Source organism: Hyperolius riggenbachi, chromosome 9, assembly GCF_040937935.1.
Source record: "Hyperolius riggenbachi isolate aHypRig1 chromosome 9, aHypRig1.pri, whole genome shotgun sequence".
Taxonomy (NCBI): Eukaryota; Metazoa; Chordata; class Amphibia; order Anura; family Hyperoliidae; genus Hyperolius; species Hyperolius riggenbachi.
In genome coordinates this window covers 238,075,996-238,102,460 of record NC_090654.1, presented here as the reverse complement: position 1 = coordinate 238,102,460, position 26,465 = coordinate 238,075,996, and the positions used below count along the sequence as shown (strand labels likewise).

At 41.6% G+C, this 26,465-nt stretch overlaps 2 pseudogenes; both read right to left on the bottom strand.

Annotated features, from left to right (window-relative positions):
- Positions 1–26,465, bottom strand: part of LOC137533045 (small ribosomal subunit protein RACK1-like) — a 384,907-nt pseudogene that overhangs the window by 328,742 nt on the left and 29,700 nt on the right.
- The window catches only part of LOC137533046 (small ribosomal subunit protein RACK1-like), a 38,729-nt pseudogene continuing 13,244 nt past the window's right edge, over positions 981–26,465 (bottom strand).

Below are 26,465 nucleotides of genomic sequence, written 5' to 3'. Positions count from 1 at the left end.
TTCAACGCAAGGAAAGCATCTAAGCCCCTTTTAAATGCAGGTATAGAGTTTGCCGTAACAACTTCCTGCGGCAATGCATTCCACATCTTAATCACTCTTACTGTAAAGAACACTTTCCTAAATAAATGGCTAAAACGTTTTTCCTCCATGCGCAGATCATGTCCTCTAGTCCTTTGAGAAGGCCTAGGGACAAAAAGCTCATCCGCTCAAGCTATTATATTGCCCTCTGATGTATTTATACATGTTAATTAGATCCCCTCTAAGGTGTCTTTTCTCTAGACTAAATAAACCCAGTTTATCTAACCTTTCTTGGTAAGTGAGACCTTCCATCCCACGTATCAATTTTGTTGCTCGTAGCTGCAGCGGCTTGGCATTGAGTACGATTATTTAACTTGTTGTCGATGAGTACTCCTACGTCCTTCTCCAAGTTTGATGTCCCCAACACTATCCCATTTATTTTGTATGGTGCTAGACCATTGGTATGACCAAAATGCATGACTTTACATTTTTCAACATTGAATTTCATCTGCCATGTATGTGCCCATATAGCCATCCTATCCAGATCCTGTTGCAATATGACGCTATCTTCCTGAGTTGATGATTCTGCACAATTTTGTATCATCTGCAAAAATAGCAACATTGTTCACTACTGCATCTACTAGGTCATTAATAAATTGAAGAGCACTGGACCCAGAACAGACCCCTGTGGTACCCCACTGCTAACATTCTCCCGTTTTGAGTACGATCCATTGACCGCAACTCTTTGTTTTCTTTTGATGGGTTTAGATTGGTCCAGGTTTCAAACTGCATACATTTTCATAATCCTGCATCAACTCAGACTTATTTGCATTTCATTGCCCATTCCAACCAATAATTACCCCTAAAAGCCACAGCAGATCTTGGTGTGCTGAGAAAGTCAAAGCTAGACCACTAAATTTGCTTTAGCAGATATGGTCACATCACCAACTGGCAACACAGGGTTTTGTTGTTTTATAGCAACTTTATTGAAGAGTCAAAATGTTGGCATTACACAGATGACTCCAAACTGCACAAGCAGTCTCTGTTGGTAAAAGAGCAGAGGCGGTTCCCATGATATAAAAGTCTTAGCGGGTTCCAATAGTCACTTGCCAAACTCTGATTAAGTTGTCTGTGTAGCCGGCGAAGAGTGTCTGTAGGGAAAGAAATAGAAACAGCAGTCAGGATAGGACACACCAGGGAAACCTGTATGTTGCATATTCTAACATCACTTTAAAGAGAATCTGAACTCTAAAATTCTTACAATAAAAAAGCATACCATTCTATTCATTATGTTCTCCTGGGCCCCTCTGTGCTGTTTCTGCCACTCCCTGCTGCGATCCTGGCTTGTAATTGCCAGTTTTAGGCAGTGCTTACAAACAAAAGACATAGCTGCTAACCAGCTTGTGATAGGCTGAGAGGAGCTCAGTCTGTGACTTGCACAGAGCCTGCAGGGGGCGTGGAGAGGGTGTGTATAGCTTCTATCCTAGCACAAGCAGAGCCGCACATTCCTGCCTGAGCCAGACAAAGCCGTCAGAGGAAAGAAGATTAGATTATATAACAGAGATAATACAGCCACTGTGCAACTAGGAAAGGCTGCAGTAAGCCAGACCACATTTGAACATGTATAGGAACTTATAGGATAGAAGAAATAAGGCTGAAAATTTTGTTACAGAGTCTCTTTAAAGGGAACCTTAACAGAGGGGATATGGATGTCTCCTTTTAAACAATCCCAGTTGCCTGGCAGTCCTACTATCTCTGGCTGCAGTAGTAGTTGCATCACACACCTGAAACAAGCATGCAGCTAATCCAGTCTGATGTCAGTCAGAGCACCTGACCTGCATGCTTGTTGAGGGGCTGCGGCTAAAAGTGTAACAGGATCAGCAGGAGAGTCAGGCAACTGGTATTATTTTAAAAGGAAAAACGCATATCCTTCTCAGTTTAGTTTCCCTTTAATCTGATCGACAAAACAATAGTGTTTGTTTCAGTCCTCAAGTCTGGCGAGTATGGATGGTCAATGAGCTACTTTACTGGTAAAGTAAAGCACCGCAGAGGCCAAACACCACTCCACACCTCTCCTGGGCTCTGTAACCCAACATGCCTCAAGTGCTGATGTATGCACCAACAGGTGTGCCCAGATGCAGCTCCTGGGAAGGGTGCATCAATGTAAACTCAGCCGGTATGTGGAAGAGACCAGCATGAAGAGTGGTACTAAGTGTAAAATGACATGTTTATGCCTCATGGTGGCTTCTGCTACTTCAGTATTTTTCTACTAAGAGCAGTAAAAAGAAAACTACATTTTATACAAACGTGGGCCTTATTTATGAACTAAGATCTACTGTATATTCCTGCGTATAAGACTACTTTTTAACCCTTGAAAATCTTCTGAAATGTTGGGGGTCGTCTTATACGCCGGGTATCATTGATGCTGAGTGATACCCCCTATCCTGTTACCGTCACTCAGATCTTGCTGCTGAGGACTGTAGTGAAGCGGCGCAGGCACATATGTGTGAGTTCTGAGAGGCAGAGAGGGAGGTAAATAGGATACAAGGGTGGGCCAGAGGGGTGAAAGAGGCGTATTTTATGGGCACAGCACGATCTATTCTTCCATACTGCTCTGATAAACAGGGAGACATGGAGAGCTGACCAATCCACTTAGGGAGAGGGAGAGTTCACCAATCCAACCAGTCAATTGACTATATACTGTTATATACTGGGTACCACATACAGTACAGCACCAGTATATGATTTGTTTTTTAAATTTGGTGTACGTTGAAAGACGGGTAGTCTTATACGGTGAGTAGATCACAAACTCTATATTTTAACTGAAAAAGTTGGGGGGTCGTCTTATACACCCAGTCGTCTTATACGGTATATTATCAAAGCAAATACAGTGCACATTCTGAGCTACTGAAACCATTTTCCAGGGAACAGCTTGCAGTTCATATTTTATTTGCATTACGATCTTTACACATCTGATTTGTCGAGCATCTCCCTCTAGTGGCTCTAGTGGCCATTGATATTTTATAATATAGTCCTGGTGTAGCAAGAGAAAAAAAAAATAATCCAGGTGTACAATATACGATTGTGAAGCTCTACTAATCTATGTATATACATTAACCTCCTTAGCGGTAACCCCGAGTCAGGCTCGGGACGGAAATCCGCAGCTCAGAGCAGTTATCCTGAGTTGGATCCATGGAAGCTGTGTAAATGTGCAGGGCTGCCACAGATCTATCTAGTGGGATGATTTTTAGGGTCTGAAAGCTTGTGAAAAAAAATTGCATAGCTTTTGGGGAAAAAAAAAAAAAAACCTGGACACTTGCTTTTACAGTACTTAAAAATGTCAAATTGAGCCCTGATCAACGACAATGCACTTGTGCCATTTTACTCCTTTCAAATGGTAAAGTGAGCCAGAAAAAAAAAAATGCTGCATACTCGCCTACGGAGAGGTAAGGCTCTGAATTCCATAGAGCAGGGATGCCCACACTTTTTCGGCTCGCGATATACTTTAAAATTTGCCGACGCCAGGAGATCTACCAACGTCTAAAATCCTAGGCACACTCCCCCCCCCCCCCCCCCCGCGTAGGTTAGCCAGGTAATATGTGCCTGCAGCGTAGGTTAGGCAGGTAATATGTGCCTGCAGCGTAGGTTAGGCAGGTAATATGTGCCTGCAGCGTAGGTTAGGCAGGTAATATGTGCCTGCAGCATAGGTTAGGCAGGTAATATGTGCCTGCAGCATAGGTTAGGCAGGTAATATGTGCCTGCAGCGTAGGTTAGCCAGGTATATGTGCCTGCAGCGTAGGTTAGCCAGGTATATGTGCCTGCAGCATAGGTTAGCCAGGTATATGTGCCTGCAGCGTAGGTTAGCCAGGTATATGTGCCTGCAGCGTAGGTTAGCCAGGTATATGTGCCTGCAGCGTAGGTTAGCCAGGTATATGTGCCTGCAGCGTAGGTTAGCCAGGCATATGTGCCTGCAGCGTAGGTTAGCCAGGCATATGTGCCTGCAGCGTAGGTTAGCCAGGCATATGTGCCTGCAGCGTAGGTTAGCCAGGCATATGTGCCTGCAGCGTAGGTTAGCCAGGCATATGTGCCTGCAGTATAGGTTAGCCAGGCATATGTGCCTGCAGTATAGGTTAGCCAGGCATATGAGCCTGCAGTATAGGTTAGCCAGGCATATGTGCCTGCAGTATAGGTTAGCCAGGCATATGTGCCTGCAGTATAGGTTAGCCAGGCATATGTGCCTGCAGTATAGGTTAGCCAGGCATATGTGCCTGCAGTATAGGTTAGCCAGGCATATGTGCCTGCAGTATAGGTTAGCCAGGTATATGTGCCTGCAGTATAGGTTAGCCAGGCATATGTGCCTGCAGCATAGGTTAGCCAGGTATATGTGCCTGCAGCATAGGTTAGCCAGGTATATGTGCCTGCAGCATAGGTTAGCCAGGTATATGTGCCTGCAGCATAGGTTAGCCAGGTATATGTGCCTGCAGCATAGGTTAGCCAGGTATATGTGCCTGCAGCATAGGTTAGCCAGGTATATGTGCCTGCAGCATAGGTTAGCCAGGTATATGTGCCTGCAGCATAGGTTAGCCAGGTATATGTGCCTGCAGCGTAGGTTAGCCAGGTATATGTGCCTGCAGCGTAGGTTAGCCAGGTATATGTGCCTGCAGCGTAGGTTAGCCAGGTATATGTGCCTGCAGCGTAGGTTAGCCAGGTATATGTGCCTGCAGCGTAGGTTAGCCAGGTATATGTGCCTGCAGCGTAGGTTAGCAAGGCATATGTGCCTGCAGCGTAGGTTAGCAAGGTATATGTGCCTGCAGCGTAGGTTAGCCAGGTATATGTGCCTGCAGCGTAGGTTAGCCAGGTATATGTGCCTGCAGCGTAGGTTAGCCAGGCATATGTGCCTGCAGCGTAGGTTAGCAAGGCATATGTGCCTGCAGCGTAGGTTAGCCAGGTATATGTGCCTGCAGCGTAGGTTAGCCAGGCATATGTGCCTGCAGCGTAGGTTAGCCAGGCATATGTGCCTGCAGTATAGGTTAACCAGGCATATGTGCCTGCAGTATAGGTTAGCCAGGCATATGTGCCTGCAGTATAGGTTAGCCAGGCATATGTGCCTGCAGTATAGGTTAGCCAGGCATATGTGCCTGCAGTATAGGTTAGCCAGGCATATGTGCCTGCAGTATAGGTTAGCCAGGCATATGTGCCTGCAGTATAGGTTAGCCAGGCATATGTGCCTGCAGTATAGGTTAGCCAGGTATATGTGCCTGCAGTAGGGGTTAGCCAGGTATATGTGCCTGCAGTATAGGTTAGTTAGGTATATGTGCCTGCAGCATAGGTTAGCCAGGTATATGTGCCTGCCGCGTAGGTTAGCCAGGTATATGTGCCTGCAGCGTAGGTTAGCCAGGTATATGTGCCTGCAGCGTAGGTTAGCCAGGTATATGTGCCTGCAGCGTAGGTTAGCCAGGTATGTGTCTACCTCAATCCGGCGGTTGAGGGTCCTGGACTCCTGGAACGCTCTGGCAGGCAGGCCGCTGGCCAATAAGGATGCAGGGGAGGCTACGACATGGCTTGGGGCAGCGGCGGGCACGTTACAAGCACGCACGTCGCACGCTGCCCACCCCCAGCCATGATGAAGCGGCCGCACCGCCTCTCTCCTCGCCGCCTCTCCTCCCCTGCATCCTTATTTGCCAGCGGCCGGCAGCTAAACATGATGAGCTGCCGGCCGCAACATTTATTTAACGAGACGTGGCCGAGAGGCCACGATCTACCGGTAGATTGTAAATGACCTATTGGGCAGCTCTGCCATAGAGCATTACCGGATCCCGCTTTCCATATCCTCTATCCACTGCTGGGATCGCCGTTAACAGCGCAGCAGATTTGGCACAGCCATAGGCCATAATAGGAATTACGGCTATAGCGGCGCTCAGTGAGTAATTTGGGCACCGCCAAAAGTCTGAGCACAAATTACTATAAAAACACTAATTTGGCCACCAGCAATAGCTGGAAGCACAATTACATCATTCCTCCACTATCCATGGCAGCATGGAGGGGGATTACTACTTAGCACTGCCGGGACTTGTGCAGGAGCAGGGTGAGCAGTTTATTAGCTTTACCCTGTGCCCAAATCTCCTGGCAGCTGAACTATATGTATGCCAGATTGCGCAAAGGTGGATCAGCGCATCACCAGGCCGCCTTCAAATGGCCACCAATCAGGTGCGCTGAGCCCCCCCCCAAGAAACTACAAACGCACCTTGAAACCAAACAGAAGCTCTGCATAAACATTAATAAGCAATGCTATTACATGGGAGCAGCTGACCAAAGTTACTTACATTTGTACATGGCGAGGAAACAGCGCTACTTAAAAAACAGATTGCATCCTTATGACTACCTGCTTGAGAGTGCAAGACCCACTGGTGGGATAAAATACACACCCAGCATTCAAATAAAATGCACCTGTCTACCATTGGAGGATGTTGGTTTCCGTAATAGCTTGCATGCAACTTATTAAGTACTCGTCCCTCCCACTGCGAAGAAGTCATCCCCCATGGGATGTCAGGGCTGTATGCCAGGGCTGTGCCCTTGTGAAAGTTACTTGAACAACTGGTCAAATACACCATCCCCGGCGAGTACTTCCAAAGAAAAGAAGAGCAGGTCTGAAGTGTGTTTGCACAGTACAGATGCACCTGTCTTTGGAAGCACTCAAGTACTTCCAAAGCCTTCTGAGGAGTCCCAATGGTACGGACTGACAGAGGGCACGGAGAGGACTGGGAAGGTTCTATCCGCAGGTTAGCTTTAGATTTGCTTTAAGCTACAGGGCACTTTACAGTGTGCCCAGTAGAAGCCATTACTTTGTGCTTACACTAATAGCAAATGTGTTCTGAAACTATGGCCACTGCTTCTTCCGTTGGAAATGGACTACCTGTTGTCACTGTCCCTCTGGAAATTGTATCTGCACTTTAACACTCAGGGAGTACAGGCTAGTGATCACTCAATTTTGCAATAACAAAATTTGCATTTGAAAACTGAATATATAGTAAAGTACATACTCCAAAAAATATATAGCAAACCACATTGTTTAAGTTATTGCAGGGGCCCCAACCGTCCCGGATTCGTCGGGACGGTCACGGGTTAGGGGAGGGGTCCCGCTGTCCCGGGATACCCTCCCTTGTGTCCCGGCAGGCAGAGGAGGTTAAAAAATGATCAAGGCCCCAGCCGCCAGATGTGGTGTGTGGGGCGATGTGTAAGATAATACTGTCCCTCCCTCTGTCCCTTTGAATGTGCCCCCCAGTGTCCCCCTGTATGTAGATTATACGAGCGCAGCATAGCTGGCAGTCTTACCATTCCTCGTCGCGTAGACGCATACCGGGCTCTGGCTTCCATCTACTTCCTGTGACGTCACAGGAAACAGAGAGCAAGAGATGCCCGTACATGACGAGGAATAGAAAGACTGCCCGCTATGCTGCGCTCTTATACTCTACATACAGGGGGACACTCGGGGCCACATTCGGAGGGACAGTATTATCTTACACATCGCCCTACACACCGCATCCGCCGGCTGGGGCCTCGATCATTTTTTCACACACACATATATATATGAATATGTGTGTGTGTGTGTGTGTGTGTGTGTGTGTGTGTGTGTGTGTGTGTGTGTGTGTGTGTGTGTGTGTGTGTGTGTGTGTGTGTGTGTGTGTGTGTGTGTGTGTGTGTGTGTGTGTATGAATATATATATGAATAAATATATATATATATATATATATATATATATATATGAATAAATATATATATATATATATATATGAATAAATATATATATATATATATATATATATGAATAAATATATATATATATATATATATATATATGAATAAATATATATATATATATATATATATATATGAATAAATATATATATATATATATATATATGAATAAATATATATATATATATATATATATATGAATAAATATATATATATATATATATATGAATAAATATATATATATATATATATATGAATAAATATATATATATATATATATGAATAAATATATATATATATATATATATATATGAATAAATATATATATATATATATATATATATATATATATATATATATATATATATATATATATATATATATATATATATATATATATATATATATATATATATATATATATATATATATATATATATATATATATATATATATATATATATATATATATATATATATATATATATATATATATATATATATATATATATATATATATATGAATAAATATATATATATATATATGAATAAATATATATATATATATATATATATATATATATATATATATATATATATATATATATATATATATGAATAAATATATATATATATATGAATAAATATATATATATATATATATATATATATATGAATAAATATATATATATATATATATATATATATATGAATAAATATATATATATATATATATATATATATATATATATATATATGAATAAATATATATATATATATATATATATATATATATGAATAAATATATATATATATATATATATATATATATATATATATATATGAATAAATATATATATATATATATATATATATATATATATATATGAATAAATATATATATATATATGAATAAATATATATATATATATATATATATATATATATATATATATATATATATATATATATATATATATATATATATATATATATATATATATATATATATGAATAAATATATATATATGAATAAATATATATATATATATATATATATATATATATATATATATATATATATATATATATATATATATATATATATATATATATATATATATATATATATATATATATATATATATATATATATATATATATATATGAATAAATATATATATATATATGAATAAATATATATATATATATATGAATAAATATATATATATATATATATATATATATATGAATAAATATATATATATATATATATATATATATATATGAATAAATATATATATATATATATATATATATATGAATAAATATATATATATATATGAATAAATATATATATATATATATATATATATATATATATATATGAATAAATATATATATATATATATATATATATATATATATATATATATATATATATATATATATATATGAATATATATATATATGAATATATATATATATGAATATATATATATATGAATATATATATATATGAATATATATATATGAATATATATATATATATATATATATATATATGAATAAATATATATATATATATATATATATATATATATATATATATATATATATATATGAATAAATATATATATATATATATATATATATATATATATATATATATATATATATATATATATATATATATATATGAATAAATAAATATATATATATATATATATATATATATATATATATATATATATGAATAAATATATATATATATATATATATATATATATATATATATATATATATATATATATATATGAATAAATAAATAAATATATATATATATATATATATATATATATATATATATATATGAATAAATATATATATATATATGAATAAATATATATATATATATGAATAAATATATATATATATATATGAATAAATATATATATATATATATATATATGAATAAATATATATATATATATATATATATATATATATGAATAAATATATATATATATATATATATATATGAATAAATATATATATATATATATATATATATGAATAAATATATATATATATATATATATATATGAATAAATATATATATATATATATATATATATATATATATATATATATATATATATATATATATATATATATATATATATATATATATATATATATATATATATATATATATATATATATATGAATAAATATATATATATATATATATATATATATATATATATATATATATGAATAAATATATATATATATATATATATATATATATATATGAATAAATATATATATATATATATATATATATATATATATATATATATAACTAGGGGCGTGTCAGGGTGTGTGGTTGGGGGGGTGGCTTAAGTGTCCCGCTTTCTCATCTCAAAAAGTTGGGAGGTATGTTATTGCATTTGCCATTATTGTAACCCTTTTAAGAGCTACAACAAGTCATGATGGCATAGGATACAGACTGGATGTAAAAGCAATTAAACAGGTGGTTCATCACTGACCCTGAAAGCTTCTAACAGCTCTTCTGTAAACCACAAATATACAATGAACCGAGTGACTTTAATATAGTGTATTTACCTGTCCATCCGCTGACCATGCCAGAGAGGTGCACTGTGGTGGTTCAGGCTTGCTGCTTGTACTGATCACTTCCTGCTTTAGCTCATCTACAATAATCTTGCCCTCCAGATCCTGTGATGGGGAAAAACATGCAGGTCAGCAATACAGAAAGTCCTACAGTAGCAATGTATGTCAGGACTGTCACTGCTCAGAAACAGCCTCTGATTTCAGCAAGGAGCTTCAGATGGCATAGGAGAATACATCATAGCAGGAAGACTGACCCTCAGTAGTACCCCTGGAGTTAGTGTACACCGCTTATATTTAAATATAAAAGCTTTAAAAGAAACAAACAAACATTTTTGCAGCTCCAATTGGAGAAGAATTTGCTTAAAGCAGACATGAACTCTTGCACAGGACAAATGGGAAAACAGAGAAGTGTACCCTGTGTGTATTTAGAGAGTTTAGCTAGTCTAATTTCCCCTCATCTGTGACCAATCGCCACTGTAATTTGATCTCTTGGCTGTGTCAGGTCAGGAATCTCTGCTGTCACAGCAGCCAATCTAAACACAGGATGTTAACCCTATAATGCTCCAATGTAAGCAGGAAGTAAACAATGCAGCTTTATTGCAGGATTTTATCAGCTATAACAAAAAAGGTTTTCTTTAAAGGTTATTATGCTGTTGCGCATCTTTTACAGCAGAGAGGAAGTGCTGAGTTCAGGTCCACTTTAACATTTTAAAAAAATTCTGCTTTGTTGAAGGCAACACAATCCACCAAATGTAGCTCTATTATAGAGATAAACAAAACACAAGCACTTGTACATAATGCTAACATCTTCCGTAGCTTTTCTTTTTAGCAAAGTGCATAACCTTAAAGCGGACCCAAACTAAACATTTTTTTAATTCAAAATATGTAGTTGCACCACCCTGACACATACAGAGATAAATAAACACTCCTTCAAGCCTATGAGCATTTCAGTGCCTGCTTTTCACCCTTCTCTTTTCATAACTAGGGTTATACAGGTGGCAGCCATTAGCAATTCCTCCGTTGCCGGACACTTCCTACTCCACCAGTTTGCCGGATTCTGTCCCGGCAATATGAAAGGAAGGGAGGGGTTCCCTCCTATAAATGTAAAATATTTTATATTTGTCATCATGCAGCTGAAAAAAAGGCTGCTATTTATTATTATAATATAGAAAATAGATTTTATTTCTGAAATCTTGTATTTTTAATTTGGGTCCACTTTAAAGAGAACCTGTAACAAAAAAAAAGTCCCCTGGGGGTACTCACCTCGGTAAGGGGAAGCCTCAGAGTCCCAATGAGGCTTCCCCCTCCGCTGTAGCTGCAGGCAATCCAGCGCTGGCTCCACCGAAGTGTCCCGGAATCCTCCCTCGACAAGGCTAACAAGTGCTGATTTATTTACCTTTCCTGTCTCCAGTGGGGGCGCTGTTGCGGCTCTCCGCACGGAGATAGGCGAAAATAGCCGATCTCTGTTGGGTCCGCTCTACTGCGCAGGAGCCTTGCATTTGCGCAGTAGAGCGGCCCGACAGCGATCAGCTATTTCCGCCTATCTCTGAGGCGGAGAGCCGATACTGCGCCTGCGCTGGAGCCAGGAGGGTAAATATGTACATCCCTGCTGTTTGGGGAGCTTTATCATTGCCACCGTGGGACCGAGGAGGAGGGGTTCCCCCACACGAGGTGAGTACCCCCCAGGGGAACTTTTTCTCATTACAGGTTTTCTATAAAGGTTATAGAAAACAGCCACTCCACCGTGCTAAGAAACTGGCAAACAGGATTGTGCTGCCTTGCTCTGTTCATACAATTTTACTCCCAAAAATAAAATAGTGCCAATTTAGGGACATTATAGCTGGCTGCAAGTAAAATATTTACCATAAAGATGGTTTTCATTAAACACAAATTACTTCAGTTGTGCAAAGGTTACACAAGACTTTCAAGAGAGCTAAAAAGTTGCAAGTGAAACATTCATCTGTACACATACCCAGATCTTGATGCTGGGGCCTGTGGCGGCACACAGCCAATAGCGGTTGGGGCTGAAACAAAGGGGATTGATGACATCTCCGCTGTCCAGAATGTACAGGTGCTTCCCCTCATTCAGATCCCAAAGCATAGCTAGTCCATCCTGGAAATGCAAATATAGTTATCAGACAGGGGTAAGGTTATAAATACATTCTCCTACACACAAATAACGAATCCCACTAAATCAAAGTAACGTTTCTCACACCCTATCCACAGCTCATGGGCTGAAAGCACCAGTTAGTCTTACCGGTAACGGTGTTTCTGTTCAGCAGCCGGGATACCCTCTTGAGTGAGTGCCACGCCCCCTCACTGCGGAAACACAAACAAAAAAGCATAAAAGAGCTCCCACCCCCCTCTAGCCTCAGTGCATATAAAATAAAAGACCAACACCAGGCAGAAGAGGGGCGGCACACCTCCTAGTGAAACCAATCTCAAAAGAAAAGTTATAAGGAAATGCTACAGAAGAAAAAAAGGGTTGGGTAGTAGACGGTATCCCGGCTGCTGAACAGAAACACCGTTACCGGTAAGACTAACTGGTGCTTTCTCAAATTCATCAGCCGGGATACCCTCTTGAGTGATACCCACCCAAGTAAATACCCACCTAGGGAGGGACTACGGCCTGGAGCACTTTCCTGCCAAATGACAAGTCTTGCTGGGAAAGTACGTCCACTCTATAATGTTTAACAAAGGTGGACGGACTCGCCCAAGTAGCCGCTCGGCAGATCTGCTTAACCGTAACACCCGCTCTTTCTGCCCATGATGATGAAATCGAACGGGTAGAATGTGCCTTGATATTCGACGGGGGAGTGGAGTCAGATATCTGGTAGGCTGAAGCAATCATATCACAAATCCACCTAGCAATTGTCTGTCTGGAGGCTGGCTGACCCCTCTTTTTCCCCATAAAAAGTACAAATAAATGCGAAGAACATCTGAACTCTCTCGTCCTATCTAAATAAGCTAGAATTGCCCTTCTTACATCTAGACAATTAAACTCAGCCTCTTAAGCACAGGAAGGGTTGTCACAGAACGAAGGAAGAATAATATCTTGAGATCTGTGAAAATCCGTCGCAACCTTGGGTAAGTACATAGGGTCTAACCGTAACACCACCTTGTCCGGAAAAATTGTAAGAAAGTGATCCTTAATGGATAGTGCATGGAGATCGCTCAATCTCCTAGCCGACGTAATCGCAACAAGAAACGCAACTTTAAGAGTAAGGTACTTCAAATCAATCTCATTAATTGGCTCAAAGGGGGGCTTGGTTAGTACTCCGAGCACCAGGGACAGATCCCATTGGGGCAACACTTTTTGTCTCACGGATGTCGACCTCTGGATTGCCCGAAAAAAATCTCTGACCAACTTTTCCTGTGCCAAAGACCTATCCAGTAAAACCGATAAGGCTGAACATTGCACCTTTAGGGTACTCAAGGCTAACCCCTTTTCCACCCCCTCTTGGAAAAAATCTAAAATAGTTCCAATTTTTGACGTGTCTCTTTGACGTGAAGAACACCAGGACAAGAACACCTTCCAGACCTTTCTATAAATACTATGCGTAACCGGTTTTCTGCTATTTAGAAGAGTATCGATCACCTTGTCCGATACCCCCTTATTCTTTAAAATCACCCTTTCAGGATCCATGCCGACAGATTGAACATCTCCGGCTTGGGAAGAAATAGAGGTCCCTGTCGTAATAGATCCGGTCTGTCCGGAAGTTTCAATGCAGGTGCTACTGCTAGTCTCAAAATTGTAGAATACCAAACTCTCTTGGGCCACGCCGGTGCTACTAGGATTAGTGTTACTCCCTCCCTCTGAACTTTCTCCAGGACCTGAGGAAGCAGTTTGAGTGGGGGAAATGCGTAACCCAGATCGAAAGTCCAAGGGACTGATAGGGCATCCAATCCCAGAGACTTCTGACTGTCGTGAACAGAAAAAAATTGAGGAATCTTTGCATTGATCGGAGACGCAAAAAGATCGATGTCCGGAACCCCCAGACTCTCCGTGACCCAATTGAAGACCTCCTGGTTTAATTCCCATTCAGAGTGGTCTATCTCGTGGCGGCTCAAATAGTCCGCTTCGAAATTTAAAATTCCCTTGACGTGAATCGCTTCTATCGACAGAAGATTTTGTTCTGCCCAAGACAAAATCTCCGACGTTAGCTTTAACAGGGCTTGGGCCCTGGTACCGCCTTGTTTGTTCAGATACGCGATCATTGTAGCATTGTCTGAAAAAACGAGAACATGATTGTGAATAATCATGTCCTTGAAGGAGAGAAGCGCCTCTCTTACAGCCAGAAGTTCCCTGAAATTGGACGATTTTTTGGCAATCGTCCTGGACCACCTTCCCTGGGAATGGAGCCCCATAGCCATGGCCCCCAATCCCCAGGCACTCGCGTCCGTGTGAATTCTTATTGGATTTTCCTGTCTTCAAATTCTTCCCTGTACAAGATTTGGGGATGTCAACCACCAGTGAAGACTCTGCTTCACTAGGTCTGGAATTTGAAACCTTACATCTAAAGTCTCTATCGACCTGTCCCAAGCCTCCAGAACCCAACATTGTAGAGTTCGGCTGTGGGATTGCGCCCACATTACTGCCAGAATGGTGGCTGTCATAAACCCCAGAACTTTCATAAGTTCTCTTAAGGAGCTGTCTAGGCCTAGAAGAAGACTCCTTACCTCCTCCTGCAGTCTTGTTACTTTCTCTAAAGTCAATAAAATCCTTTGACTTCTGGAATCTATTACATACCCTAAAAAGACTATGGTCTGGGTCGGATTGAGATTCGACTTTTGGTAATTCACTATCCAACCCAATTGTGCCAGACTCTGAATTACCAAATCCCTGTGAAGTATGACCTCCTCTCTTGTTTTGGCATAAATTAATAGATCGTCTAAATAGGGTACAATGGAAATTCCCTGTTGTCTCAACACCTTCATAACTTCGGCTAGAACCTTGGTAAAGATCCGAGGTGCCGAGGCTATTCCGAAGGGCAAGGCCTGAAATTGGTAATGACATGTCTGGTTCTCCACTCGTATTGCAAATCTTAAAAATCTTTGATGGTACTTGGCAATCGGTATGTGGAGATATGCGTCCTGAAGATCTATTGATACAAAACATTTCCTCCCTTGTAGGAGGGACCTTACTGAAAAAATGTTCTCCATTTTGAACTTCTTGTAAACTAAAAATGGGCTCAGACTCTAAGTTCAGAATGAACCTGAATTCACCGTTTGTTTTGGTTACCCAAAAAACATGGGAATAATAACCCCGAAGTTCCTGATCCTTCGGAACTGGAATAATTGCCCTCTTGAACATAAGCTTCTCTATTTCTGCCCGTAGTCCTCTGGCTTTGATGGGATCCCGTGGAAGATTGTTTACATATACCCTGTGGGGAGGCGTAACAAAAAATTGAGATTCAATATCCCTCTTTTATAATTTTTAAAATGAACGGATCTGGACTGATCGAATCCTACTGGGATAGAAAAAATTGGAGCCTTCCCTCCACCGGCAAAGAGTCATTTGTTTTCCTTTGTAGTATTAGGCTTTGCCAGGGCAAAACCTCCTCGTCCTTTACCTGTCGGAAAGGACCATTTCCTTTGCTGGTTCTGAAACTTAGGCTGTTCCTGTACCGGTTTTCTAAACACACCTTGCGGTTTCCCATTGAAAACTCTGCGTTTGTTCGGGAATTGTTTCCCCCTCTCAGCAGATCTAGAAAGAACCTCATCCAAATCCTTGCCAAAAAGTAAACTGCCCGAAAATGGAATTGCACACAATCTATTTTTGGACATCAAATACCCCTCCCACGTCTTTAGCCAGACTGCTCTCCTGGCTGAATTAACTAACGCAGTCGTGCGAGCAGAAATACAAACAATCTCAACTGCTGCGTCAGCCAGGAAGGCAACCGACCTCAGAACAACAGGCAGGGACTTAATGTATTTATTTATATCAGAACCCGATTTTACATGAGGAAGCAGGTTATCCATCCAGACGCGAAGGTTACGGGAGATGCATGTAGCAGCAACACCAGGGAGGAAGGCAAAGGAAGCAGATTCCCATTCCTTTTTGAGCAAAATATCAATCTTTTTATCCATTGCATCTTTTAAACCCCCCGCGTCTTCAAAGGATAGGTCTGCCCCTTTAGAATGTTTGGACAAAGCCGCATCTAACTTGGGACATTTAGTAAATTGATCCATGTCAGTGTCAGCAAACGGGTATTTCTTTTTAGCTGATTTAGAAATGAATAATTTTCTTTCCGGTTCTTTCCAGAGATGCAATAATATCCTTGAGAGATTGATGGAAAGGAAAGACACGGCCCGTTTGCTGAGACAGACCCGAATAAACCTGATCCTGAGCTGACAGTTCACTTTGGATCTCCGGAATCTGCTCAGTAGAATAAACAGCCTTTAATAATTCATTAGTCTCCTCCGTGCTAAAGAGAAATCTGTCCGCCTTCTTTAAATCCTCATCGGATTCCAATTCCGATTCAATATTCTCACCCTCCTCAACCTCGGAAAACTCTTCTCTTCCCTCTAAATCCTCCTCCTCCCCTTCAACCCCTAATCCAACTGATTCTGGAGGAATTTCAGGATCAACCCCATGAGCAGGACTCCCCATCAGGGCTCCAGGAATTTCTGGAGTAGAGGAGGGCCCTGGAACAGCGTCGACATTTGCCGGCAGCATAGATTCTCTAAACCTTTCAAAGGCAATTGACATGTCTTTCTTAACTGTTTTCATTACATTTTTAAGAATAGTGGAGGACTCTGAGGAAATAACAGCATCTATACATGTCTGACAGAGGGATTTTGCATAAGAAGAGGAAAGTTTAATGCCACATTGGCAACATTTCCTAGACCTAGGTCTATTAGCAGTGCTAGAGCCACCAGATCTAGACTCCACTCTAGCCTGCAGCAAAAAAGAAGGGAGGGAGAGAGAAAGAGGGAGGGAGAGAGAAAGAGGGAGGGAGAGCACCATTAAACATTACTTTAAAAACAGGTGAACATCCTCTCAAGGGAGATCAAACATCTCCCACTCACCCCACCATCAGCTCAGTGGATGTTGAAGCTGTGGAAGTGGAAGCCGACGTTGATGCAGATGCTGCGGCGGCAGTAGCCGAATTCGTCTCGTGCTTCTCCACATTGCCGCCGCACGCCACTGCTCGGCTTATGAGGCAGCTCTCAAACCAACTTCCGGAATTGCCTCCTCGGGAACGCCCCCTCCGCCGGAAATGACGCGTGAGCTCCACTCATAAAAGAGCGGCGCACGTCTCACGCAGGAGGAAGGCGTCCGCTGTCACACCCTACCTCCGTGGGCCCAACAGACATGGCGGCAGCACCTCGGAGACGTCCCACTGCACGGCGCGCTCCTTCAGGTACCATGCCACACTACACTAACCCTCCGGTGAGGATACAAAGAAAAACAAAAAAATTGGGAGCAAAGCTTTTCTGGTGTTTCCTGGGCGGAAACACAAATGAACTGAGGCTAGAGGGGGTGGGAGCTCTTTTATGCTTTTTTGTTTGTGTTTCCGCAGTGAGGGGGAGTGGCACTCACTCAAGAGGGTATCCCGGCTGATGAATTTGAGAAAGGCTTGATTTGCATGAAGGATGTTTTAAACCAGAGATTTTACCTTCTTGGCACAATGGCATCCTGGCACCTCATCCTGAAACAGCAACAGGTCTTATAACTAATGTGTAAGGGCCGGTTCACACTAGAGCGGATGCAAAACGGACATGTTACGTGCCATCAGTTTTGTATCCACTGCAGCAAACTTCACTGGTCTGCTCCAATTGCACCCACATTGCCACTCACGTGTTCCTCTGTCGCTTGGTCCCTCGGTACTCAGCCCAGAGGCTGGTAGGGGCAGATGGGAGACAATAGACCAATTCTGCCTAGCAACAGGAAGAAATTTCATTGGACCACCATAAACCAATGAGAATCCCCCAGTTGCTGAGGCTTCCAATTGGTCTTTTGCAGCCTAGTGGAGATCGCTTGCTTCTGTCGGCCACCGGGCTGTGTACAGGTGCCAAGCGGCGTATTAAGTCACAGCAGCATTCAAAACTGGCGAAGCGGATGCAGTGACTAGCCTAGTCCGGTCCAGGAGGGTGTACAAAGTACCGACTCTGCGTTCCACTTAGTGCAACGTGGATCAGTTTTTGAGAGATTTTATTTTTACCAAGTGGAGGCGGATCCTATTTTTAACATTTGGATCTGCTTCCCGCACTAAACTGAGATTAAAAAAAACAAAAAAAAACAGTTAATAATGGTTGCCATGTTCCGCTATCCTGACAAAGACCAGCATATGGCTCCTTTGATAAATCAGAGGTTTACACAGCAGGTGAAAGTAACTGTACATAGTTACATAGTTATTTTGGCTGAAAAAAGACATACGTCCATCGAGTTCAACCAGTACAAAGTACAACTCCAGCCCGTCCCCCACATACCCCTGTTGATCCAGAGGAAGGCGAAAAAAAACCCACCAGGCATGGTCCAATTAGCCCCAAATGGGAAAAATTCCTTCCTGACTCCAGATGGCAATCAGATAAAATCCCTGGATCAACATCATTAGGCATAACCTAGTAATTGTAGCCATGGATGTCTTTCAACGCAAGGAAAGCATCTAAGCCCCCTTTAAATGCAGGTATAGTTTGCCATAACGACTTCCTGTGGCAATGCATTCCACATCTTAACCACTCTTACTGTAAAGAACCCTTTCCTAAATAAATGGCTAAAACGTTTTTCCTCCATGCGCAGCTCATGTCCTCTAGTCCTTTGAGAAGGCCTAGGGACAAAAAGCTCATCCGCCAAGCTATTATATTGCCCTCTGATGTATTTATACATGTTAATTAGATCCCCTCTAAGGCGTCTTTTCTCTAGACTAAATAAACCTAGTTTATCTAACCTTTCTTGGTAAGCGAGACCTTCCATCCCACGTATCAATTTTGTAGCTCGTCTCTGCACCTGCTCTAAAACTGCAATATCTTTTTTGTAATGTGGTGCCCAGAACTGAATTCCATATTCCAGATGTGGCCTTACTAGAGAGTTAAACAGGGGCAATATTATGCTAGCATCTCGAGTTTTTATTTCCCTTTTAATGCATCCCAAAATTTTGTTCGCTTTAGCTGCAGCGGCTTGGCATTGAGTACGATTATTTAACTTGTTGTCGATGAGTACTCCTAAGTCCTTCTCCAAGTTTGATGTTCCCAACTGTATCCCATTTATTTTGTATGGTGCTAGACCATTGGTACGACCAAAATGCATGACTTTACATTTGTCAACATTGAATTTCATCTGCCATGTATGTGCCCATATAGCCATCCTATCCAGATCCTGTTGCAATATGACACTATCTTCCTGAGAGTTGATGATTCTGCACAATTTTGTATCATCTGCAAAAATAGCAACATTGCTCACTACTGCATCTACTAGGTCATTAATAAATAAATTGAAGAGCACTGGACCCAGTACAGACCCCTGTGGGACCCCACTGCTAACAGTCTCCCATTTTGAGTACGATCCATTGACCACAACTCTTTGTTTTCTGTCCATTAGCCAGTTCCCTATCCATGCACACAAACTCTTCCCCAGTCCTTGCATCCTCAACTTTTGCACCAGACTTCTGTGGGGAACAGTGTCGAAGGCCTTTGCAAAGTCCAAGTATATCACATCTACAGCATTCCCAATATCCATATTAGCATTCACTACCTCATAAAAGCTGAGCATGTTCGTCAAACAGGACCTGTCTTTAGTAAACCCATGTTGATGCTGAGAAATAAGATTATTTTCTACTATGAAGTCATGTATAGTATCTCTTAGTAACCCCTCAAATAGTTTGCAGACAAATGATGTTAAGCTTACAGGTCTATAATTTCCTGGATCAGATTTTTTGCCCTTCTTAAATAATGGGAAAACGTGGGCTGTACGCCAATCCACTGGGACTCTGCTAGTTGCAAGAGAGTCACAAAAGATAAGATAAAGGGGCTTAGCTATAACTGAACTTAATTCTCTTAGGACCCGAGGATGCATGCCATCCGGGCCAGGTGCCTTGTCTATTTTTAATTTATTTAGTCTTGCCTTTACTTCTTCCTGCGTTAAGTATTTAATATTACAGTTAGAAGATTGAGACTCTTCTGCCTCTGTAATTTGCAACAGTGCTGTTTCCTTTGTGAAGACAGAAGCAAAGAAAGCATTTAATAACTCTGCCTTACCTTGGTCGTCCACCATTGAGTTCCCACCCTCATCCTTTAGGATTCCTATACAGTCAACCTTTCTTTTTTTAGAGTTGATGTACTTGTAAAACTTTTTTGGGTTAGATTTGATATCCCTAGCGATTTGATTTTCAGCTTCGATCTTTGCCAGCCTAATTTCTTTTTTACAATTTTTATTGCACTCCTTATAATTGCTTAGTGCAGCCTCAGTCCCCTCCTGTTTTAGGACCTTCTAGGCATTTTTTTTCCTCTTCATTTTATCCCTAACCTTTCTATTCATCCATAGAGGCCTTTTTTTATTCCTAGACATTTTGTTTCCATATGGGATATACATACTACAATATTGATTGAGAATACGTTTAAAAGCTTGCCATTTCCCTTCAGTGTCGTCCCCTTGTAGTACATTATCCCAGTTCACCAAACTTAGTGCCTGCCTAATTTGATTGAACTTTGCTTTTCTAAAATTCATAGTTTTAGTGGTCCCGCTGCCCCGTGGCCTATCAGTCACCAGATCAAACGTTATCATGTTGTGATCACTATTTCCCAAATGTTCTTGAACCTGCACATTTGATACATTATCTGGTCTATTAGAAATGATCAGATCCAGTAACGCATTCCCCCTAGTTGGTTCCGTTACCATTTGAGTCAAGTAATTGTCCTGTAGTGCTGCCAGAAATCTGCTGCTTTTACCAGAATGGGTAGCCTCAATACCCCAGTCAATGTCTGGAAAGTTGAAGTCGCCCATAATTATGACCTCGTTTTTACTTGCAGCTTTTTCAATCTGCTGTAGTAATCGCAGTTCTGCAGCTTCATTAATAAGAGGTGGTCTGTAGCATGTACTGAAATAGCTTTTTACTATTTCCTTTATTTTAGTTTTTTGTTTTTTTTTAAAGGGCAAAATACTAAGTAAATTAACAAAAATGAAAGCTGGTCTCCCTGAATGCTCTGGGAGAACGCCACATATCTAAACAGCCTAGGCTTTGACATCGCTGGGAGCGATAGGGCTACATTCCAATAAAATACAGCAATATTTAGAGTTTCTGATACTGAAGCCAGGAAAAAAAATAAAAATGAATTATTGATTTTCTACAGTATCACTAAAGTGCCTCTTTAAAAATAGGATATAAACTTTCAACAACATTACAAACCAGTTGTCATGGCCTTCACTAGGATGGCAGTCTACAAGGCCTTCATTACTTAATATGTTCTTGCATTTAAGCATATTTATAGCAGACACACTACAGCCATTTCAGCCAATAAATCAAGTCCATGCAGAACATTAATCCCAAGCATGACTCAGAACTGCAGGCAAGAGTGCTGATGACGTAGAGGAACTCCGGTGTAATAAGAAAATGTGCTTCATTTTTACAATTCTGTATAAATTAGTTAGAGAGGAACGATTTTTCAATGGGCAAACACTGATTTACAGTCTGACATTTATCACATGTGAGTTTTACTGCTGGCAGGTGATGCTAGTGGAAGGAGAAGCTGCTTGCTTTTTTAGCACTTGTAAAACAGCTGTTATTTCCCACAATGCAACAAGGTTCCCACAGTATGAAGTCAGGACCTTGGTCCTGACATCACACTATGGGAGGTATTTCACCACAATATTAGCCATTCAGAGCCCCCTGATCTGTTTGAGAAAAGGAATATATATTTCTACTGATTGGAACGAAGTTCAATTCTTGGTTACAGTCAGGGATGCTCTTAACTTCGAATTCGGATGAAATTCTAATAGGGTTATACGAATTTCATCTTACTAATTACAGCAGCTGTGCGGGTGTCCGAGGGTGGGGGGGGGGGGGCTTTAATCTTACCCGGCGTGTAAGGGGAGAGTGAGAGAGAGAAAAGGAAAGGGAGAGTGAGAGAGAGAGTGAGAGTGAGAGTGAGAGTGAGAGAGAGAGAGAGAGAGAGAAAGGGAGAGGGGAGTGAGAGATAGGGCTGCACGATTTTAGGTAAAAATTGAAATTGCGATTTTTCTCTCAAAAATTGCGATTTCGATTTTTTCACAGTTTTTTTTTCAAATCGAGCTTTGGCACTAAATTCACTATGCCCCCAGTATAGTTTAGCCAGATACTGCGGGCGGACGATTGCTTAAAGAGAAACTGACCACGAATTGAACTTTATCCCAATCAGTAGCTGATACCCCATCACAAATGGATCACCAGGGGGCTCTGTATGGGTGATATTGTGGTGAAACCCCTCCCACAAGAACAAGAAAAGTACGTACTCTTGGCAGTTTCCTGTCTGTGAACCTTGCTGCATTGTGGGAAATAGCTGTTTCCAACTGTCAAAAACCATGCAGCAGCTACATCACCTGTCAGCAGTAAAATTAAACTGGAGTTCCTTTTTAAGAGCCGGGCAGCGGGGAGGCGGTTCACGTGAAGACGATATAGTGATCGTCACTATCTGCAGTTTTCAGAGTGCCCGCCCGCGCTTGTCTGGCCCGCCTACCGCTGTGCGCCAATTGACCAGAGCCGCCAGAAGTAGTGAATATGTTTTATTGTTAATGAGCGGGGGGCGCAGTTTCCGAAAAAATGCAGCATGCTGTCAGTTTTTTCCACACACTTAAATGGATGCGGAAATTTGCATCAATGTAAACTAGTCCATACATTACAAACAATGTAAACTAGTCCATACACTTGCATTGCTGTGTGTTTTTCCTGTGCATAAAAATGCAACGCTTCGCCTGATGTGGAAACTCAGCTTTATGGAGCGCTGATGCAAGTTAGTAGCAATTTTCAGCGGAGTTTCACTTTAATGTATTTCCATCCCAGTCTTTTACACTAAATGGTAACCTAATCCCTACTCTACAGATAAGTTTGAACTATCTTATTTAAATAGCTGTTTTCGCTGCTAGTTTTATTGGATAGGATAGCTGACATGCTATACAACTCATTGTGAAGTCTCCTGCGGCCACTGAAATCCTTTTGATGCCGGTTTGTTCATCATTTTACCAAGATGTAGCAGCATTGTCTGAGTTGTAATTCTGACACAAAAAATGATTAGTAGCTTTCAGAATGCCCGCCCACTGCCCGCACGCTTGTCTGGCCCGCCTACCGCTGTGCACCGATTGGCCAGAGCCGCCAGAAGCAGTGAATATGTATTATTGTTAATGAGCGGAGGGGGGCGGGTCCACTCGAGCGAGCGGCACACACAGCTTTACCAATAGCGATGGATTGACGGCAGCGGTAGGCGGAGTTGCACAGAGCGTACAGCTCCGCCTACCGCTGCCATCATTCCATCGCTATCCAGCGATTGGTAAAGCTGTGTGCCGCTCGCTCGAGTGGACCCGCCCCCCCCCGCTCATTAACTAATACATATTCACTGCTTCTGGCGGCTCTGGCCAATTGGCGCACAGCGGAAGGCAGGCCAGACAAGTGTACAGGCAGCGGGCGGGCACTCAGAAAAACCGAGGATACTGACGATCACTAGATCGTCTTGACACGAACCGAGGTTTCGGTTTTAAACCGAAAAACCGTGCAGCCCTAGTGAGAGAGGGGTAGAGGGGGGGGAGAGAGAGGGAGGTGTGAGGGAGAGGGGTAGAGGGAGGGGAGAGGGAGAGAGAGAAAGGGAGAGAGGGGGGAGTGAGAGAGAAAGGGAGAGGGGGGGGGGGGGTGAGAGAGAAAGGGAGAGGGGGGGGGGGTGAGAGAGAAAGGGAGAGGGGGGGGGGTGAGAGAGAAAGGGGGGGAGAGAGAGAGAGAGAGAGAGAGAGAGAGAGAGAGAGAGAGAGAGAGAGAGAGAGAGAGAGAGAGAGAAAGGGAGAGAGGGGGGTGTGAGAGAGATCGGGGGAGAAAGAGAGAAATGGAAAGAGGGGGGTGTGAGAGGGGGGAGAGAGAGAGAGAAAGGGAGAGTGTGAGAGAGAGGAGGAGAGAGAGCGAGAGAGAGGGGGTGGGAGAGAGTATAGGAATAACATTTTTGAGCGCCAAGAGCGCGTTTTTTTCTGGGCAATTCTTTTGTTCACCCTTCTGTGTTGAGATGTTACAATGGTTTAAATATTAAACCATAATTCTGTTTGTCTATTCTATCAATATGGATCACTGGTATATGGGGTCTAGGGCTAGCTTCTACACAAGCCTGGATGGACTAATGGTGGATAGGGAGATTGTTGATCTATTACTTTTTTATCTAGACGGTTTCTTTTCGCTTCCCGTGTGGGTTACTTAGACGCTACCTTTATTGGCGTCATATGGGCGTTTTTGCATCGGTGGAGTTAGCCTTGCCGCTCTGCCCTTATCCACCTGCCGCCTATCCACTGGGTTCTGTTGTCCAGCTCGCCTTGGCCCCTCCCCCATGTATCCATGTGAGTGATGATGCGTGAATGCGAGATGCTTGATTGGTGTTAGCCAGTTTAAAGGTCGGAGAATATGACGTTGGCAGCCACACCCCTTGAGAAAGCCGGAAGCCGGCGAAACGTCGGGGAGAGCTGCCGACCTCCTGCATGGGACGCCACGCCGCCCCGACCTCCGCCATCACCCACGGAGACCTATCCAACGGCCTCCGCCCACCTGCTCATACGGACACGGACACTCAGACAGACACTAGTGAGTCATCTGGACACTAGTGAGCTATCCGGAATCCGGGGCTACGCTTGGTAGAGCGCGGATTGCCTGACATCCCTGTGAGACGTGTAAGCCAGTGGAGAGTCCTCTTCCGCATTGGTGAGATAAGCTGTACACACATGCCTTTTGTTGAGCTGTGCAGTTGAAGGCGTATATGGAGGCCACACGCGACATACTGCTGTGTTATATTGGAGGTTACCTGTTGCTGGTTGTTGCCCACTGGTGCTGGACAGGCATTTGAGGCCTACGCTGCTTTACTTATTCTGCTTGCTACTTTATGAGCCTAACAACACTGCTTTCTGAAAGGAACAGCGCAGAGACTAACACCTTCTTTTTGCATGCTCATTGGCTATCCATCCTTTGCTTCACCTGGTATACCATGGTTGAGACCTCCTTTACAATTACATCCATTGCTGCTAATGTGTAGTTAGCTGCCGGCGTATGAGTGGTGTGGTAGTGTGGTCGCGGTGATGTTGTGGCGGGGTGGCCATCCCATGTGTATTTTATATGTTTTATTATAATTTTTCTACTATTTTCACAATTAATAAAATTAGATATATTTTGAGATTTTGAGCTTTATGTTGTGTATTGGTTAGGTAGTACATGCTCCACCATATACTCACACGGCCCCTATTGTGATTATTTTGACTCTAGGGTGGTGCAGTACTTTCCATATACTCTTGGATGTAAAATTGTATTTATTTATAGGCCAAAGTATATAATCCCCTGGCCAGTGAAGACCCTGTTAAGGAGGGGTTAAAGGAGTTACTTCATTAGACTCCGGGGTGACTTTGGGCTTATATAGGTGGACTTCTTGGTGTATTAAAGGATGCTACAGTGGGACTCGCTGGTCACACAGGTGGAGAGTGACTGTGCGCAGTCCGTGGGCGCTAGGGACGCACATCAGGCAATCAATACGGGCTTTAGGAAGTTGGAACGGCTATATGAGAAGAAATCACGAGCATGGTGGAACATTAAATATAACAAAGAATACATCAATGATCATTTTTCTCCCTTGTGGTTAAGAATTCAGGTCTTTCCACATCGGAGGAATCTGAGTGTAGAGTTTAAAAGGAAGTGGGAGGCCAATTTTGAAAATTGTGCGCATGTCTGCCTGTCATTGATGAATGACCTTGATGAAGCAGAGCTAATAGTCCTGGATAAAGAAATTGAAAAAAATCACAGCGGAGCTGGGCGCTCACTCTAGTGAGGAGTTATACAAAAAACGCAACGATCAGCTGGAAAAACATATTAAAAAATATAATAAAGATATAGTCATTACACGTGACAAAA